Source organism: Ochotona princeps, chromosome 29 (assembly GCF_030435755.1).
Source record: "Ochotona princeps isolate mOchPri1 chromosome 29, mOchPri1.hap1, whole genome shotgun sequence".
Taxonomy (NCBI): domain Eukaryota; kingdom Metazoa; phylum Chordata; class Mammalia; order Lagomorpha; family Ochotonidae; genus Ochotona; species Ochotona princeps.
The window spans coordinates 3860213-3865640 of record NC_080860.1 but is presented as its reverse complement, the minus strand read 5'-3'; positions in this window follow the sequence as shown (position 1 = coordinate 3865640).

Genomic DNA, 5428 nt, shown 5'->3' with positions numbered 1-5428 from the left:
GAAGGCACAGTGGCAGAAAGAACAGGGAAGGGACAGAGACCTTCTGTCTGCCGATTCCCTCCCCAAGTGGCTGCCGGGGCAGGGCTGTGCTAGGCTGAAGCCAGGAGCCTGGAGCTTGGAAATCCATCCCCGTCTCCCATGGGCGTAGCAGGGGCCTAAGCACTGGTGCCATAGTCCACTGCCTTTCCAGGTGCAGGACAGCCGGCACTCCTGGCCCTCAGAGCTGGGCTGCTGGAGTCACAGGTGCTTGATGTGTAGTGCCTCAGCACTGGGCCCTGCTTGGGCTTTTCCCAGCTTTGCCAGTGACCCCTGTCCAGCACAAGATGCAGCCCAGGTTGCCATGTGTTAGAGTCCCCAGAGCTCTTTGGTGTCTGGGGAAGAAGGCTGTCAAGCAAGTGAGGCACCTGTCCCCTTGTCAAGTTGCTGGGCACAACTTTCATGGGACCTCAGGACTGGTGACGTCTACCTGTCTGTCCGGGTCCCCTTCTGGGCTCTGGTCACCGGACAGGTTCCTAAGCCCAGGCTATCTTCAGGGAGTGGGCAGAGTGGAGCTCCCCGGTGTGGGAGGTGGGATCGGAGCTCTTTGCAGTGTGTGTCGGAGCCTTGTCTGCTGCTCAGTGCTCAGGGCTGGGAGTACCTAGAGGCTGGGCGGCTTCCCTCTCTCCTTAAGTCCCCCTGGCTGGATGCCACCCATGGCAGTGTGTCCTGGACATGGCATTCATGGTCCTGTGTCCTCTCCTGTCCCCGTGTCATTCACGTATTTCAGTTCATGTGCTGAGATGTCTGCCATTCGTTTACTTACATCATTACAGACTGGAGGATGACGGTTTTATTCTTTTAAAGCACATGCAGTCACTGTTTGCCCTGTTGCCAAGCTTCGCATTGTACTTATTTGCTTGTTTCTTATCAGGGAATTCTCATACGCTGCCCAGTGCCCATAGCAGCCGGGAGTGGGCCAGGCCATAGCAGCCGGGAGCTGTATCTTCCGTCTGCAGTCTAAGTCTCCCACACAGATAGGCAGGGACCCAGCTGCTTGAACCTTGGCCTGCTGGCCCCCAGGGTGTGCACTAGACACCCCGGTCTGCATGCAGGCAACTCAGCCACTGGGCCAACACCCACCCTGTGTCATTTTTGTAGCAATAATGAAGGCTTTCTGCTACCGGATAATCAAGAGAAAGGAGTCGCATGCTCCACAGGTTTGGGGGGTCTTTGGAAGGGCCGCTCCAAAATGCCACCCCACCTTGTTGGAAAGCCGGGTAGGAGCTGAGGGGAAGCATGGCTATGAGAAGCCCTGGTTGGAGCCGCATCCGCTGAACAGACTTGCATGAGCCACACCTTCTCCTGGGCCTTAATTTTCCCAAAAAAGAATATGCAGATGAAGGTGCCCGTGGGCTGGAGAGCCACAGTTCTTGGACATTGAGGGCGTGACAGAATTCCCTGGAGAGCTCGTTAAAACCTGCTTGACAGGGCGGGCATCTGGCACAGTGGCCTAGGTGCTACCTGGACAGCCTTGAGTCACGTCAGAGGGCTTGAGGCTCAGCTCCACTTAACCCCAACTTCCTCATAAAGTGTGCCCTCTGGGGCTGCGAGTGGTGACTCAGGCGCTGGGGCCGTGCCGCCCGCGTAGGGGGCGTGGATGGAATTCCAGATCCCTGACTCTGACCCTACCCAGCCTTGGTAGTTGGCGGGAATCAGTGGACAGATGCTATCTCTGTCATTCTGCCTTTCCAGTAAGTAGATAAAATTTAAAAACCACAAAAGCAATTGCTGGTCCAGTGAGCAGACCACGCTTTTAGAACCATCTGTCCAGCTTACCGCCAGGAAACACTTGGGAAAAGAGCTGTGGGCCTGGCCGTGAATGAGCCCCTGGCGGCAAGACGGAGCCCTGGGAACGCTGTGGAGAGCTGGGTGTATGTCACTGACCACCTGCTGTGTGCCAGGCATGGCCAGAAGGGCCTTCATGGCTCCATCCCCACCCGGAGGGCCAAGCTGGGCAGAGATGTGAGAGCCAGCTGCTGCCTGGCTTCTGACATGCAACAGCTACACAGACTCAGCAGGTACCTGCCTCTGAGTTCCGCCCCCCAGGAGGGCAGTGCCAGGATAGGTGGGACATAAGAAAACACCTTTGAGATGGCTGTTTGTTGCCTGGTCTGCTAGCGGTGGCCAACGGCAGTGACGTAAGTCATGTCTACTGGTGTGCATGGATTTCTAGAACATTCCTCTCCACTCAGCCACGACCCCACCCAACCTGGATTTCTGTTTGCTAGTTTCCACCCCGTCCCAAAAAATCCAACACAGATACCAAGAAAAATTCAACATAATTTATTAAATAGATTCTGAGAGCTCCTTCATGGAGCCCAATAAATATTAATAAATTAACGTGGAGGGCATCGTGACAATAAATAGTAGGACATCTACAGAAGTCATTCCATAAATAAGGGGATGGCCACGGTGGTGCAGTCTTTCCCAGGCCCCGCCGACCTGGGCCGGTCTGAGGCTTCAGTGGAGTTCCTTGTGGGACGTGTAGACTCCATAGCTCTCCGTGACTGCCTTGCACCGACCTTCCAGGCTGCTGCTTACGGCGGCATGAACTTGGTCCCCGCAATCTGAGAGACGTTTCAGGAAGGAATGCACACGGTGCCTGCATTTCCAGGCACCGTCCTTGCACATCCTCGTGGCTTCCGGCTCGTTCTGGTGTGGCCTCAGCATGTCCAGGTGCTCCATGGTCCTTGTGATGGCGTTAGTGACTCCTTCATTGTTGATCTTTTGCTGTTTGATGTCCTTGAGATGTGCCTGGAATACTGCGATGTTGTCTGACCCCTTGGGCCCCGGGGTGAAACACGGCAGTGGGAACTCAGTAGGCACTGGCCGCAGCAGCCTCTCGCTCTGCTTCTGAGGAATGGGGAGGGGAAGTGGCCAGGTTAGGCCTCCAGCAACAGCTGGGAATCCCGACAGCTCGCAGCACCAGCTGGAATCACACCTCACCGGTTCTGGCGTGTGGGGACAGTGTCCATGTGACAGCCCCTCTGACCAAGGTTTTACACCAGCCCAGTTGGGCCTCCCCAATGCCAGGGGAGGATTCTCCATGCCAGCCAAGAACCCCAGACGACCCCCAGCCGTTAGCCCTCAGCTGAGAGCCACCTGGTCCCACAGACCCTTAGCCCTCAGCTGAGAGCCACCTGGCCCCATAGTCATACAAACGCCAGTCAAAGGGGAAGGGCAGTGCCAGTTTTGTTGACTGTGTCCAGGTTTGGGTGTTTGCTTGTTTGCTCAGAACTCTGAGCCCTAGCAGTCAGTCCCGCTTGTTTAGGCCCAATGGGGTCCCAGTGAGGCAAGCAGAGCAGTGGGCACTGGACCGCCTGCAGCTACAGTCCCCCTGCCCCATGATGAGCCTGTGCTTGCTGGGACGTTCTGTCCAATTTGGATGGGCTGGCACTGTCCCTGCAGGCCAGATTGTCCAACCCAGCAACCTTACCTCCTGCTGCTGTGACCCGGAGTGGTTTGGGGTAACCAGGCCACGAACATAGCCACGGCCACCTCGTGGGTGTGCCTGTGCCCTCCTGGAGGCCCCACCCAAGCCCGCTACCCTTCCCTCACACCCCCAGTGTGCCTGCACGGCAGGGTGATGGGGGCTTCCCAGACGGATGGTTTAGAAAAAGAAATCCACCAGGCACTTACGTATTTGTCCAGCAGAGCAGAAGACAAGTTTTTTAATACTTCAAGGATCTTTTCCAGTTGACACGGTGATAACGTGGGTGCCGGCGTGGGTGCCGGGAAGCAGTGCAGCCAGGTTCCCACACAGCAGAGCAAGAACAGGGCAGACCTCATAGGTCCTGGAGAAGGAAAACCACGATGGGAGGCGCATGGTCAGACTCCCACCCACCACCCTCCAGAACCTTCCAGCAGGGAGCGGCAGGCCCAGGTACCTGCAGGGGAGACCATGGCAAGAGCGCAAGCAAGGCCCGCTGTGGCGGCAGCAGCTCCTGGAGTCAGATGTGCTCGCCATGGTCACCGGAGATATATAAAGGGTGCAAGCGGGGCAGAGGAGCCGTCAGCGACCCGCCCATGGCAAAACCATTGCTCAGCTTTTCTCCAGAAAATGCTTTGAAAAGGTTGCCCGCCTGCCTGGGCCGGGTGAGAGCAGGGCTGGAAGGAAATGCTGAGGTTACCCTCAAGGTAGACAGCAGCCTGACTCAGGGCACGCATACGCGCTCACAACACAGGAAGGTGCACACATCTGGCCCATATCTTCTTGGAAAGAGCCGATCAGGCTCTCTAAAGGAAATTCTGTAGCCCAGGGTTGGCGAGCAGAGCTGCCAAGGAACCGAGGGTTGGCGCCCTGCAGGGAGTTTCTGCAGGAGGTCACACCACGTGTGCGTAGGAGCTTGGCTGGGTGACACGCACTGATGGCGTTATCTTTGGAAATTTCTGAAACCCAGCCCATGCTGAGCTGTGGGGACAGCCCCGCTCACTGCCTGCCTGAGCATGGCAAGTCCGAGGTTTCTCCCATACCCTGCTTGGCCTTGGGCATCATGGATTGAACACCTGGGCAACCCCTAAAACCCAGAGTCATCAGCTGAAATCATGTATTCCTACCAGGCTGACTTCCAAGGTGCCAGGAGTGACTGTGGACAGCTTAGCTAAGGTCCTTGCCCTCAGGAGGGGGAGAGGCAACCAGCAAGCCGCAAATAGCCATGAGGCCATGAGCAGGCCTGTGGGGCATGCATGCAAGCCTCTGCCTGGGACACTGGCATTTCATGTGGGTAGTGGTTTGAGACTCTGCTGTTCCACTTGTGCTCCAGCTCCCTGCTGCTGCACCTGGGAAAGTGCCAGAGGCCAGCTCCAGCCAAGTTTGGAGCTTGGGAAGGGTGCGTGGAGTAGGCGTAGAGAAAGAAGAAATGGACCACTACAATTTCAGGATCATGATGGACCATGCAAGAAAGTTGTCCCCTTTATTTATACAGAAATCATTACAAACTTGTACACAACTTTTTATACCGTGGTCAAGTGGGTGTTTCTAAACATAAGTCTGCCAGTTGCTTCACCTTGAGGTGGGATGTTGTCCATCCTGACCCTGCGGTCAGGAATTTCTCAATAGTAACACATTCTTGCTACAGTCTTCATTCTGCAACTTAATCTTAAATCAGTTAAGGGAGGAAATGCATCACAGAAGGAGGAAACTACAGATTAAGGGAAAAAAGGAAAAAACCCTAACATAGATTCCCACTACACCCAGGGACTTAACACCCTAGATTAGCATATTTCCCAATGTTAGTGTAAACCTCCTCAAGCTCTCCCAGCCATGTGGTCAGTGGGGGCAGCTGAGACAGCAGGAATTGTGAAAGGCCCTTCTTCCAAGACGTTATCAGCAACATCAGTTTCCAAGCCCGCATAGATAGTAAAAACCAACTCCACAGCGCAGCTGCAA